Here is a 15631-nt window from a genome sequence, read left to right as displayed (position 1 = left end):
AACCACATTGGCAGACAGATTTAATTACAAATATCCCCAAGGCTATTCTCAAAGCTATATTATGTAAGATCACAGAGGCTTAATTTTTCAATTGAAAATAAAAATACATATATTTTTGCAAAAATGAAAACCCTCAGAAGGAAAATTTGATTTAAAAATAAATTTCTAAAACATATAATACAAAATCAGATTGTGTGCAATTTTTTCCCTTGACTGATTTAAATACTTAGAGTTCCAATCCAGCCACTTTATTTATGAGCCTTCTGCTCTATGGAAACCCCAGGAGGTGACAGATGTTATTTAGGAAAAAGGCAAAACAAGCCAGTGTAGAAAGATAAAGCTTTCCCAATCCTATGAAATTCCTTTAAATAAAAATTTGGTCTAGTTGTCTTATTCCTCTTTCTTCTAACTTTAATGTATATTTTCAAGAATGGCACGACCACCAGTTGTGTGTCTGAGATGAGTATCTGAGGCCCTTTCTCTTGGTGAATAGGTTTCAAGTATTTATCAAGAAGTCGAGTATCTGAGGCCCTTTCTCTTGGTGAATAGTTTCAAGTATTTATCAAGAAGTCGAGAGTGAATAATAAAATGCTATAATGTACTGTGTACCATATATTTTATTAATAACTGAGGCTCTTCACCCTTTGGGAAGCAGTAGAGAAGTTAGAGGTAATTTGGGGACAAATGAATAAGACTATTCATAGGAAAGCATCACTTTCAGGATAGTGGTGGAAAACCATTATACTGAAGAGTAAACATGGTAGTCATATTGTAAGAGGTTGTATCGTCCAAAATCAACATAGATAAATAATTCAGAGATTAACAGGAGATGAATTGAAGTCTGAGTCTTGTGCACAGGCTGCATTGCTAGCTGAAGTTATCCTGGAAGAAAGCAAGCATGCCCTCCCTTGCTACCATAGTTGAGGGATAAAATAAGGATTTGTCTGAATAAAATATATTTCTAATGATCCTTTCTCACTATGCACCAAGTATAAATGACCTATAATGAGAAATTCAACTTGAATGGTTTTAATCATTTAATCATATATTTTGAGAAACTGATACTGAATCCCTTTTATACATTAGCCGCTGTATTAGGTGCTAAGGCTAGAGTAATAAGGTTCACAAAGCGCAAAACCTAGTTTTGAGGTATAAAAATAAGTGCGAGATAGAAAAATAAGTAAATAAGCAAGCAACAGAATGTCAACTACTAAGAAGGGCTCTGCAGAGAAATAACAGAGTATAATGAAGTGACCAGGAAGCAGCTTTAAGACTTGAACTGTAATATCACTGAAGTATCTTTAAACTGACACCTGAATAGTATAGAGGAATAGTGTTGAACAGGCCTTTTTTGCAGGAGGAATGGACTGTACAAAGACTACAAGGTGAGATGATCCTAGAAACATGCAGTGACAGGAAGCAGGGCAATGTGAGCTGTAAGAAATGGGCAAGTTGTAACAAATGGTTGCCAGGGAGGCTCTGTGTGTGTTCAGGGGATCCATCACAGAGGGTCATGCCGGGCTTGGTGTAGAGTTTGGATTTTATTATCAATTCAAAGGAATTCATCTCAAGGCTTTAATCCAAAGAGAAACCCATTTTGACTGGGGTTTTAAAAAGACTGTCTTGGCTGCTGTGTGGAGGCCAGTTTGTTGGGGAGGAAGGTGAGAGTGGAAACAGAATCAGAAGGGATTCTATTGTTGTAGTGTGGCTGAAACATGATGGTGGAAGTGGAGGTGTCATTTCCAGATTCAGAATAGGTACGAGGGTAGTTGAGATTTACAGAGGAATTGAGATGTGGGTTATAGAGGAGGTAGAGGGAAGAGGTGTCAAGGATGCTTCTTGCACTCCTGGCTTGAGCGGCTTAGAACGGCTGTGCCTTTTAGTGTAGTGGGAAATTCTGGAGAGGAGCAGGTTCAGAGGTTTGGTTTTGAAATGGAGATGTCAGATATGTAGTTGAATATGTAAATAATGAAATTAAGAGGTGATGAAAGAGCTGGGGGAATGGCTTTGAGAGTCACGAGCAAATAGATGATATGCAAAGCCTTGGTACTGGATATTATTTAAAGTGAATGTGGTACAGGGAAGAAAAAGTGGCACAGGACTGTCTTCCAAACCATATAACTTTACGTATCTTCCATTCAATCTTTCCATTCTTTCGGTATTGTTTCCTTTTGACCAGTTCCAACCTGTATTCTCTATATTCCCATTCCTTTATTTTCTTTTGGTAATGTGCTTCGTGAGGGAACTTTCTCAGACCCTTTTCCTAGCATACATTTCTTTTTTGTATGAGTACTGCCCTCTCTGCCTGCAAACACAAGTGTTTCCGCCTCCTCGCTTTTGAAACAATCTCTCCCTCAAGGTACCACTCTTTGTCTCTTTTCTTCCTTGCCACACATCTTGAGAAAGTAGTTTACACTTGCTGCTTGCACTTCCTGGCCAGCTCTCTACCTCTTATCCTTTGGATTCATAGCCTAGCAAGTTAATGCTCCCTACTCACCAATTCTACCCTAACTTCCCCAGTTTTCCTCCTCCTTCCTTTGTGAGCTCCCCTTGTTTCCAGACTTTTAACCCATTGTCCCCACTTATTTTTAACCTTTTTCTTTCTTGTGCTTGATCTTCTTTTTCTATACTCCATGTATTGTTTTGTTTAAATTTGTTTAATTTTTGCTGTCACCGATGTTGCCGTCTTCATTATTGTTGTCATCATCATCTCTTTTCTTCTGTTCACAATCTGTTCACCCTCCAGGTCTCTTTTAAAACATGTTCTCTACAGAGTGCTTATCTTGCATTTCCAGCTGTCAGATCTGTTTCTATATTCTGCTGGATTTTCACTAGTACATTAAACTTAACAGATATAAAAGTGAACTCATTCTATTTTCCCCAAACCAATTCTTTCTCTCGACTTTGAAATTTTGACTTATGATAGCATCATTCTTTCAGTCACTGGGATTGGAAACTGGCAGAGACATAGTTGTGATTTTTTTTTTTCCTGTTGATCACCCTTCCCAGTCATTTCTCCAACAAGTAGCCACTTTTTTAGATTCAAAATCCTTTCATCTTTATCTCTGGACATTGTCTTGCTTGTCTCTTCTCTGTGCCAATTGCTAGTTCCTCTAGCTTGAAGGAGAACACGCTTCCCAGGTTGTCTTTGATATTCCCATTTCTTCATAATGTAATTTATATACCCACTCCAATTTTTACAGTAACTGCTATATTAATCTTCCCTAAGCATAGAATTAATCATCTAATTCTCCAATGCAAAATGGTTTTCCATTTCCTAATAAATTAAATGATATACATCCAACCCAAAATATAATTACCATTTCCCTTTCTAAACTTATGCCCCATTATTTCATTACTTCTTCTTTTTTTACAAAGTGCATTAGGTTTTTTTAAATGGCTGCACCTGCAGCATATGGACATTCTCAGGCCAGAGGTCAAAATGAAGCTGCAGCTGGAGCCTACGTCACAGCCATGGCAACACCACATACAAGCTGCATCTGTGACCTAAGCCACAGCTTGCAGCAATGCTGGATCCTTAGTGCACTGAGTGAGGCCAGGGATTGAATCCACATCCTCACAGACACAGTGGCGGGTTCTTAACCTGCTGAGCCACAATGGGAACTCCAGATTTAATTTTTAAAAAGTTAAATTTTTGAATAAAGAATTCTTGCAAAAAGCCCACAACTTTATGGAAGAATAGGGGAAAAGACAGTTGGGTCATAGGTGGACAAACAGAAAAAATAAAGGTCTGAATTGTTCATACTTAAAGGAATTCAATTTTTATTAAATAAGAGTTAAGTCCCATTATTTCTTTGAGTAGGCCTGTGTGTATTTTCCACTCACATTATAATATGCATCAAATTCTAAATACTCCTTTCATTTTTTTCAAAACTTATCCATTTATATGGAAGTTCCCAGGCTAGGGGTGGAATTGGAGCTACAGCTTCCGGCCACAGCCACATCCACAGAAACCCAGGATCTGAGCCACATCTGCAATGTACAGCACAGCTCATGGGCAACACCGGATCCTTAACCCACTGAGTGAGGCCAGGGATTGAACCCACATGCTCATGGATCCTAGTCAGGTTCTTTAACCACTGAGCCACAAAGGGAACTCCCCATTTATTAATTTCTTATACTATTTCCTCTGCCTGGTAATTTTATTTTCCATTTCTATTTATTGAAACTTTAAAATTGCCCCTCAGTGTGAAGCCCTCCCTGATTTTTCCTGACTTCTGAAATTAGAAGTGTTTGCCTCTCTAGAAAAATTCACTTCCTAATTAAAAGCAAGCTAGAAACTAGAGATGTGCTAACAGGTAAACTTAGTGATCATCTGGTAGGGAAGGGTAAATAGTTAAGTTAAGGTCAGTTACTGGGTTGCTTAAACATAAAATACTAAATACTAACCGGTGCTGCTAATTCTACAGTATTGGGAAAAAATATGAGAAGGCAATAAACTAGATAATGCAACAGAGATTATGTCCTATTTTGAATCTCGGTTAACTGTGCCATTCTTGTTTACATCCCCCCTTCCTTTTTTTCAGTAATAAAATTGACAATTCCAATACCCCTATCCACAACAGTGGCTCCTCATGGCAGGAGTTCTTATGGTTGAGACAGGAATGGGTCAGTAGCATCTTCACTGTGGCGAACATATTCAAATCTTAGAGCAAGTGTCACACATTTATTACAGAGCATTCACTTCAACTCCCACGCTCAAATTTCCTCCCTGACCAAGATACTCAGGAGTGTACATTATGTCTCACACAAAATGATAAGCTTTTTGAAGGCAGGTACTATTCACTGTTGCAACTTCCAGATGACATACTGCAGCCTATGGTGCAGAGTTGAAACTAAAGAAACTTCTGTTATGATTGAATGAACAGGCAATTGAAAAATTTCCATATTTTTCCTTAATTATTGAATTAGGGTAATTTTTCCTACTTGAATATAATGTAAGATATTCCTATTTTAAGGCTGAGGGCAGATACCATGGTTTCATGCTTCGTTCTGAGAATTACTTAACAAAATATCTGATTCTTCTCTCTTACTTATTAGAAGATTGAAGCCTGGAAAATCTTAATTTTAATCATTGACAATGGAGTGTAGTTTTATTCCAGACACTAAAGTCTTTTAATCTTTAAATTACTTTTCTTTGGCAAATATAATGAGATCTTAAAGAGGGAAAAGAAGAAAATATGAATGAGTATAGCTCATTGCTTACAATTCTTATTAAAGGGAAATTTATGCCTCACACAGATTATTTTGTTAAGAGACAAAATTAAATAGTTGACAAAATGTCTGAACCAATATTTCATTTTCTTTTCAAAAGTAGTTGAATATCCATCAAATACAAGTCTAGGAAAAATGCAAGAGGGACTTAGTATTAATGATGTATTTTAAAGGAAATGTTAATTAAATTATCTATGAACTTATTTCAAGCCCAAGATGTAACAAAAATATCCCTCTGGACAAGCAAAAATTTATATTACTTCTAATCTCAGTTTGGACACATGTTAAAGCGTAATTATTTTAACAATATCAACTATTTGAGTCCAACTCTGTAATAGGCTTTTTCTTAGTATATTGCATACATTATATTAATGGATTAAGTGCTACCAAATGCTTTACATGTATTATCTCTAATATCTCAATAATTTTGCAGTGAAGATATCATTATCTTTACTGGATATAGTAAGACACTAAAGCTCTTATAAATTAGTGCCAGATTAGATAGGGATATAAGTATTCCTAACTCCAAAGATTTTTTATGTCATCACACGGAGAATATTTTGCAATCCTACTGAAGGATTTTATGTAGAATGTTGTGATAAGTCTTAAGTACTTTATCACCTCTTTTGCTTTCCTTTATGCTTAGCTATAAGTCAAGTAAAGATAGGGTTAAGAAGAGATGACCTATTGCCCATCAATTAAGAACCTTTCCTTTATAAAACAATCTCTCTTACTATACTGTAACACCCACTTTGATTTGGATATATTTGATAAAATGCTTCATACTGTCTCACACATACACCATGTACAAGTACAAATGCAAATTATGTTTTGTCTAGTTAGAGTCCAAGAAGAGGGACAAAACTGGATATGAGTATTTTTCAAAAACATAGGAACACAAACAAAATGTAGGCAGAAATTTAAAATCTCTGGTATAAAACAAAAGTAGAAATTTTACTCTATAAGTGCTTTAAAGTAAGAATATCCAAAAAGCTCCCAAGTCCTACCAAACGACTTGAAGAAGGCACTTGCTATGTGCCACTGCCTTATACACTGTATCTGAGTGAACCCATCTGTTATTAACAGATGTTTAATTGCCATAGATAGGAAATCTGGCTCATGATTCACGGTGACATGATATTATATAAAGCCATGCTTTATGTTATCATCATCCCTCTCTCTCTCTCTCTCTTTTCTTTTCTTTTTTTTTTTTTTTTGTCTTTTAGGGCCACACCCGCAGCATATGGAGGTTCCCAGGCTAGGAATCCAATCAGAGCCGTAGCTGCCTGCCTACGCCACAGCCACAACCACAATCACAGCAATTCCGGATCCGAGCTGCATCTGTGAACTACACCACAACTCACGGCAATGCTGGATCCTTAACCCACTGAGCGGGGTAAGGGCTCAAACCCACGTCCTCACGGATGCTAATCGGGTTGGCTAACTGCTAGGCCACAACAGGAACTTCAATGTCATCATTTCTGAACTGATAGCCGATACCACAAATTAGTCCAAGTCAAATGGTGACTCTTGGAGCAGTCAATAAGAAAACAATCAGTAGAGTAGATGTTTGTAGGGTTTGTCAACATAAGGCAAGGGATATTTTAGTGTGTCTAGGTCAATATTTCATGTACATAAATAGAAATATGTTGTTCAGTTTAAACAGTGTTAGTCTATCTGCCTTTGTATATGTGACATCATAAAGTGGAACACATTATTGGGGTTTATTGTTAGGCCCCTCTGTTTGGTAGAGACCTATAATCAGAGACTCCACTGTTTATACACATGTAGGATGGTCCTAGATGGATCTACTAGGATGGATTGTGCAGCCCTGCTTTTCTTCTTTAGATTTCAGCACTAAATCTGTCACTATACCCCTGTCTTAGTCCATTTGGGATGCTAAACAAAAACGCCATAAATTGGGTTGCTCACAAACAACAGAAACTTGTTCTCACAGTTATGAAGGATGGGAAATCCAAAATTAAGGCACCAGCTGACTTGGTATTAGTCATGGCCATCTTCCCAAATGTACCTTCCCTTCACATGGCAGCCGGGGCAAAGAGTCTCTTGGGATTCCTCTATAAGGGCACTGATCCCATTTATGAAGGAACCACCTTCATGACCTAATCACCTCCCACTTCCTAATAACCATCACAGTGGGGAGGTTAGGATTTCAACTTGTTATTTTTGAGGGGACACAAACATTCAGACTATAGCAATCTCTGACTAAATAAAATTCATGTAGCACAATATATTACATGAGTCAGGTGGAGGCTGCAAACTAAGAATTAACATAGAGAGAGTTAAATAATAAATGAGTCCAAATCTACTTTGGGTTTAAAATATTGGGATAATATCAAGTGGATCACAGATAAATCTACATGCACTATTGGGGTGCTTAAATATAGCCTCTATCTGAAGGCATTATTTTGCTAAACACAGACTTCACAGAGTATGTTGATTATGTCACATGTAATTATTTTCCCAGCAGTTAGGTCAAAAGAGATACCAATAATTTATGGATATAAAAAAATTGGTTTCATTTCAGAATAGCTGTTTTGAAAATGTATGCCTATGGAATAATGATTCGGTGGACTGTTAGTCAACATTAGGCGAACACTGGATTCTGAGGATAAATATGTTTAAGAAAAATATGGATTAAAAAGTGAACATGGTCTCTCTCAGGACTTAGAACTTTTAAAATGCTACAGAGGGTGTGTTGGTTCTGGGTGGGAGTATAGGCAGTTCAATCTTGTCTCTCTTGCTGTATGTAGTAGCTTCAAAAATAGGGCAGCATGGGAAGTTCCTGCTGTGGCTCAGAAGTAATGAGCCCAACTAGTATCCATGAGGATGCAGGTTCAATCCATGGCCTCGCTCAGTGGGTTAGGGATCCAGCATTGCTATGAGCTGTGGAATAGGTGGTAGACATGGCTCGGATCTGGTGTCGCAGTGTCTGTGACTATAGGCTGGTAGCTGCAGCTCCGGTTTGACCCCTAGCCTGAGAACTTCCACATGGCACAGGTATGGCCCTAAAGAGCAAAAACCAAAACAAAACAGGGCAGCATACATGGAACGGCTATTTGAGAAATTATCACAACATTGTAAATCAACTCTACTTTAATAAAACTTTAAAAATGAAAAAAAAAAGTGAATAGTAACAGATGGATGGTGGGAGAGGCCAAAATCAAAGTACTTCTGAAAGAGCTATGAGTTTAGCATTTTTACCCCTGTTGCATCTACTGGCTGAATTCAAGGCAACTGGAACCTTCTGTGTAGACAAAAGGGTTTTCAGGAGAAGTCCTCTAGTTTAGATTAGAGGAGTAGAAAGGGTCCTTTGCCAGTCACACTGGGGGCAGCAGGCACATGCAGTCACCTAAAATTATGAAGAGGATGAGTTATGGTCCAGGAGGATAGGAATGAAATCCTTTTTCTCTGTCCTTCTGCTCCTTGGCTCCCAACGTGAGCGCATTTAAGGTAAATATATGATAGAGGAAGGTAAATCAAATTCTAGCATTTTGGCCAAAAGCCCCCAAAGGGGAACCTTAAGGGAACGAAAAGCATCAGAAAGATCACAGATATCAGAAAAGTGACCCGGTTATAAAGTTATTTATGAACTCCTGTGCTCAGCCTATGGCTACACATGCATGGATCTAATCACACACAATGTACCAAAGACTCTGAAAATTGTAGAAAGCAGTAGACCATCGCTCGGGCCTCAGAACTTCCACAGGTGGTGCATAAATGGGGCAGATTGTAATCAGTCCAAAGATGTCAAAAACAGAAGTGATACTGAAACAATAATCCACAAAAGGACTGTTTTGAATATGTAGATGAAATGAAACTGTTTATGGTCTGCTCAAACAAAAATATCAATATTCTCCAAAGGATTAAAACAAATCTCAAAATATAATATTTCAAATGTCCAGGATACAGTACAAACTTACGTGGCGTGCAATTCCTACAAGCCTTTTGAGGTGAGCAGGGAGATCTGGGGATTGGTAAAAAGGGCAGGTGGGCTTTTACTGTTCTTAAAGGACTCAATTTGTAAGACAGGTTGTACCAGTTTCCCTCCATTTATTTATTTTGTTTTTTATTACTCAATGAATTTATTACATTTATAGCTGTACAATGATTGTCACAACCCAATTTATAGCATTTCCATCCCAAACCCCTAGCACATCCCCCCACCCCCAACCTGTCTCATTTGGAAACCATAAGTTTTTCAAAGTCTGTGAGTCAGTATCTGCTCTGCAAAGAAGTTCATTGTGTCCTTTTTTCAGATTCCACATGTAAGTGATAGCATCTGATGTTGGTGTCTCATTGTCTGACTGACTTCACTCAGCATGATAATTTCTAGGTCCCTCAATTTACAGGACAGTTGTTTTTAATTTCTCAAAGAGTTGGGTTGGATAGTAAGGCACTGACCCACCATCCAACTATATTATCTTCAATTTGATTTTTTATAACAGAGGACTTTTCAACTAAGACTGCAATCAAAAGATCCAAATTTCCAAATTTAGAGCTGCCTGTCTATGGAATGTTTTCTTTTCCTCTGGGTTCATGGTATCATTTAGCTTGGGGAGAAGGTCTAAAGAAAAGTTCCTACCAGGCTCTGAATATCAGCGTCCAGTTTGGTCAACTTCTGATGATAGAGTTTCTTAAAAAAATCCTTTCAACTATCTTGCCAGGTTTTAGCAAATAAATATAGTAAATATAGTAAATATTGCTGGAAGCACTGAATGAGCCCATGGACAAAAGAGGTAGCCCCAAGGAGGATGCAAAAGATGCTACCTTCCCAAGATCCAGAGCCATTCCCCAAAATGGCCCAAAGAGAGGAAGACTTAGCTTATTCCTCTGAGCCCTAGTAGGATCCCAAGCACAAATGGAGTGCAACCCACACTTCTGGGAAACCATATTTTTGGGCCCCCCACCTGACAGCTCAACAGCCAGTGTACATAAGAGTTGAGAACCTTCATGTCTCATGCAGGTAGAAAGCCAAGCCAAGCTTCCAGAACACAGAATGAGACAAACAAGAAGGCAACAAGCTGTCCTTGGGAGAGAAAGGACCAGCAACCAATGGGTATCCCCAAACCAAATTCCAGAAGCCTGGAATTAGGAAGGAGGGAACAGTGTGAAATTTTACCTTCCTCTCTTAATGTGCACTACAGAGGGCTCAGAGGACTGACTCTGATAGGAATTCCCACTCTTGGCCAGCTTCTGCCATATTTTTCCAGGATCCCAACTATAGGCCCTAGAGAGAGTGGGGTTTAAAGTGTAGCTCTGGTACCTACCAGAATTTGGTAAGATTTTCCATTAATATTAATTGGAGTTTCCCTTTGGCTATTTAAGCAGTTCACCAGGGAATTCATTGGAGTCCCATCAACCCTGGGAGGGACTCATTTGGGGGCTCTCCGACAAGAGTATATGGGGGGGGCATTCAAGTTTTTGTGGGAGAATTTGACACAAACCTTCACAGACAATCTTTTTTCCAGGGTCCCAGGTAATTGCAGATGAAAAACCAATTTTTGGTTTTGATGATGGAGCCCTGGGAGGGTGCAACAAGGGAGGCCCACGTGTTTTAGTTTTCTAGCCTTGGAGCTGTTGCAGCTGTAAAGCCACTAACTGGGTAGACTCTTGTTTACAATCTTACAGCCTCTTCAAAGTGGGGAGACAGTTCAGAGAAAGGACCAGTGGAATGAACATCAAGTAAAGGAGGAAAGAGGAAATAGCAAGAGTCATGTCTGTCTTGCAGTCTTTTCTTTTAGGTACCTTTAGAACATGGAAAAATAAATTAAGACAAGAAATTCAAACTGTTTTCAATTCCAAATCTTTAATTTTTCATTAGCTTTTTTAATGAAACTGTCAGTGAAACTATTTTGGAAAATTGAAGCCTGCTAGAGACTTCTTCATGCCAATTAAATCAATCTCTTTGTTCAATTTGGGAAATCTCACTTCCCAGTGCACTTTTTAAATGAATCATCTTGACTAATTGGAACATTACCACTGTAATTCTAGACTGTCTTAGTAAGATTTTGCCACTTTTGTTGATATCCACATCTTCTTGGATCAAGATATTTGACATAAAATAAGCAGGTGTGCCAGAAGGTGGCACACTCAACTCTTTGAAACTTGAGGATCCTATTTCTTTAGTAAAGCCTTGGGTCTCGGAGCCAAATTTATACTTAAAAGGGATGTGCCACTGGGTTGGGAATTTTGTGGTACTTTACAGTGTACCTTGTCATGTGGAAATATTCTTAAGGTTGGAGGATGACCTAGTGTCAATTTAACCCATTCTGTGACCAGCTTATCCCAGCCCGAGAGTCACAGATTTAGGTACTAAGGCCTCTAACAGCTTTTAAGACCTGGACCTGTACCCACCTATTTTGCAGGTTTGGATTCCAAGATTCCCATTAGTCACAGATCTAATACTCCTTTCATGAGATTTCTTTATGCGGGTGGACACACTGGTGGCTTTCCATAGACTGACTTCTACCTATTTAGGATTTGATTTTGTTGGTCAAAACATTTTGAATTTTTGTCTTAACTTATTTTCCCATGTTGTAAAGCAGTGTATGTGATGCACTAAATTTCAAAGCTTTGTGAATCCCCTAAAGACTGCCACCCACTATATTGCGAATCCCCAATATAACTCTCCCAGAAACTTCCTGGGACCCTAGAACCTTTCTGGGAATTTCAATAAACTGGGAGATTTTTTCAGAGCCCCTGAACCTTTGTGGGAAATACATACATACATACATACATACATACATTCTTTTTTCTCACACTATCATGCTCCATCATAAGTGACTAGACATAGTTCCCAGATTGAATGCTCTAACTAGGGAAATAAGGTATAATTATATATAACTTTCATTCATGGTAGACTCCACCACCATATATATATATATATATATATATATATATAGACACACACACACATATATATATATACACACACGTATGTATATATATATATATAGACACACGTATGTATATATATGTGTATATGTGTGTATATATATATATATATATATTTTTTTTTTTTGTCTTCTTTTTCGGGCCGCACCTGCAGCATATGGAGGTTCCCAGGCTAGGGGTCTAATCAGAGCTGTTGCTACCAGCCTACGCCGGAGCCATGGCAACCTCAGATCTGAGCCATGTCTGTGACCTACACCACAGCTCATGGCAACGCCATATCCTTAACCCACTGAGCGAGGCCAGGGATGGAACCCGCAACCTATGGTTCCTAGTTGGATTACGTTTCTACTGCGCCATGATGAGAACTCCCGACTCTACCATATGTTAACAAACAATGCATAAGAGCACATGTAAGAGGGAGTTCTGTATTCTATACCTCCTTTGTGAACATTTTCCTTATACTCATTGAAAATTCAAAAAAAAATAAATAGTTGTTTTAAAAAAACAAAGTTTGTTTGTATCGGAGAGCTTCACACAAGGGAGCGGAGCTCAAATCCGAGAGTGACTTACCCCAGCCTTCCAAAGTGACCAGAGGAGCAATGAACTCAAAGGGATATTGCCTGAGTGTCTAGTTCATAGGCTGGTAGCAGTCAGCTTTGAATCCCATTCTTCATAGTCAGAACTGTTTAAAGAATGGGAAAAAAATTAGGTGATAGAAACAAATATTAACACTTCATCAAGTGGACAGTCTTCTGTTGAAAACTGCAAAATGGAATGGAAAGCACTCATTTTATAGGATAAAGAATCAAGAATGTGAGCGTTCCCACTGTGGCTCAGAGGGCTAAGAACCCAACTAATATCCATGAGGATGCAGGTTCTTTCCCTGGCCTCACTCAGTGGGTTAAGGAACTGGCATTGGTGTGAACTGTGGTTCAAATGCTGTTCGGATCCTGCATTGCTGTGGCTGTGGCGTAGGCCTGCAGCTGCAGCTCCGATTCGACCCCTAGCCTGAGAACCTCCAGATGCTGCAGAGGCCACCCTGAAAAAAAAAAAAAAAAACAAAACAGGAAGAATAAAGAAAGAAACATATAGAAAATGCCTGATGGCTAGGGCCACAGAGTCAACCTTGTTTGGGGTGAGAAGGCCCAGAGCTGGCTTGGTGTCTGGGGATTGGCTGACCAGATATACTCTGTTTCCAGTCAAGGGGCACCTTTACAGAGACATGGAAGTTGTCTAAGTTTTGGTTTGCTGACCTGGCACCCAGGCAGGAGTGGCTCCATCCTGGGCCAAGAAAGTTATTTCAACACAGGTGAGTTGTCATAATCTCATCTGAAATGTGTGCTGATGCTGTCAGATAACTTGCTCATCTATTTTTCTAGGGGAAGAAGGGTAAGTGGAATTCAACATTTGTTCAGTCATTAGTTTTACTGTCCATAAATAACAGAAAGACAATCCAGAAAAGGGAGGCCACGAGTGAGACATAAATCTCATGTTGGCTTTATGCCTAGGACTAATGAAGGAAAAAGGAGGTGGGCCAAAGTGAACAATAATTCAAAAGGGGCAATTGCATATACTTTAATTGATTTTATTCATAGGGTTCATAACCCTGAGATATCAGAACTGGTGACCAAAATTGGGGTGGGTCAAGTCTGCAGCAGAGGTGTCACCTTGGGCACTATGCACATCAGCAACTTAAGTAGAAAATAAATTACACACACATTCACACACAGAGTAATTTCTTGATAGTGACATTGGCCTAGTCTAGCAGCAGCCAACTTCCTGTCTCTTACTAGCATATTGGTCCAAGAGTTGCAAACTAAGATTGATTGCACTTTCCTTTTATAATATGAATCATAGTAGAAAAAAAGCATTTAAATCTCTACACAATTTTTCCTGATACTCCCAGATAATTAGTCAATTCTCTAGAGAAAAAAAAAATCAAACAAGCAGGGGCAACTAATTATATTTACCAACTCAATTAATTTACTCAGCTCTTAGTTTAAAGAAAGTATCACTCCTTCCTAAAAATCTCTGATAATCTCTTAAAATTTGCTATGTTCAGGACGTATAAAAAACCAAGAAGTGTGCTTTTAAGAGCAGGTTTGCAGTGAGGTACCACAAAAGCAAATCTGTGAAGGCCATTTGCAAGCAAGCATATTTTTACTAGAAGAGAAAATGAAACAGCACTGTTTTTCTGATTTTTGTTTTGTTTTGTTGGGTTTTTTGCTTTTTAGGGCCCTGCACATGGAAGTTCCCAGGCTAGGGGTTGAGGATCCGAGCTGCAGCTGTGACCTGCACCACAGCTCACAGCAATGCCAGATCCCCCACCCACTGAGCAAGGACAGGGATTGAATCTACATCCTCATGGATACTAGTTGGATAGTTTCTGCTGCGCCACAATGGCAACTCCCTATATCACTGTTTTTAACTCATTTCCTTTAGTTTACTGGGAAAGGTTTAGAAATGTTTTGCAATACTCAACACATAACAGTATTTTCTATTTCCTTACTCTTTAGCTCTCCACAGATTCTTCCTTCCATTTAGACAACATGGCATAAGAGCAGACATACTGTGGAATCAGCCTTCACTCGTGGTATGTGCATTTCCAACAGTATTTCGTCCTTTCTCAACTTCAGTTCCCTTACCTAGAAAGTAGAAATAATCCCTGCCCTGCCGACACCAGCTTATCATGAGGATCCAAAGAAATTATAACACTTCTTAAGATATTGTGAAAATGTAGATTGATATCATCATCATAATTCTTTCCTCTTTCATATTCTCCACTAATCCACACTTATCCAAATAACACTTTAATTAAAATTGCTTTGTCACAAACTATAGAAATGATCCCTAAGCATGTATGTGTAACTGGGTCCCCATGCTGTACAGTGAGGAAAAAAAAGTGTGTTGGGGAAATAACAATAAAAAATAATTTTTTTTGCTTTGTTACAGTTTATTTCTATGTGAACTTTACATTTACACATTGTCCCTTTAACCTTGGTATTTGAATTATTTCTTTAAGGGCTCGTACTAACAGAGCGATGTGTGTAAATGCATATATAAGATATCAATGCATCTACTGCAGTGCTTTGTACACTGCTTCAATTCAATAAATGCTCGGAGTTCCCGTTGTGTCTCAGTGGTTAACAAACCCAACCAGTATCCACGAGGACGGGGGTTTGATCCCTGGCCTCGCTCAGTGGGTTAAGGATCCGGCCTTGCCATGAGCTGTGGTATGAGTCACAGACACAGCTCTGATTTTGCATTGCTGTGGCTGTGGTGTAGGCTTTGATTTGGCCACACTTGCCTCTCCTTGATTATTTATCCTCCCTTCCTCTCCAGACCCTTTCCACACACATACTTTTTTTTTTTTTTTTTTTTTTTTTAGCCCAGCATGCTTGCTTTCATTAAATTCTTAGATCATGAAACTTGGACTACTTTATCCTGCCTTACGGCATTCATATTTGCTCTCTCATCT

This window comes from Sus scrofa, chromosome 17 (genome assembly GCF_000003025.6).
Source record: "Sus scrofa isolate TJ Tabasco breed Duroc chromosome 17, Sscrofa11.1, whole genome shotgun sequence".
Lineage (NCBI taxonomy): Eukaryota > Metazoa > Chordata > Mammalia > Artiodactyla > Suidae > Sus > Sus scrofa.
This window is presented reverse-complemented; position numbering follows the sequence as displayed.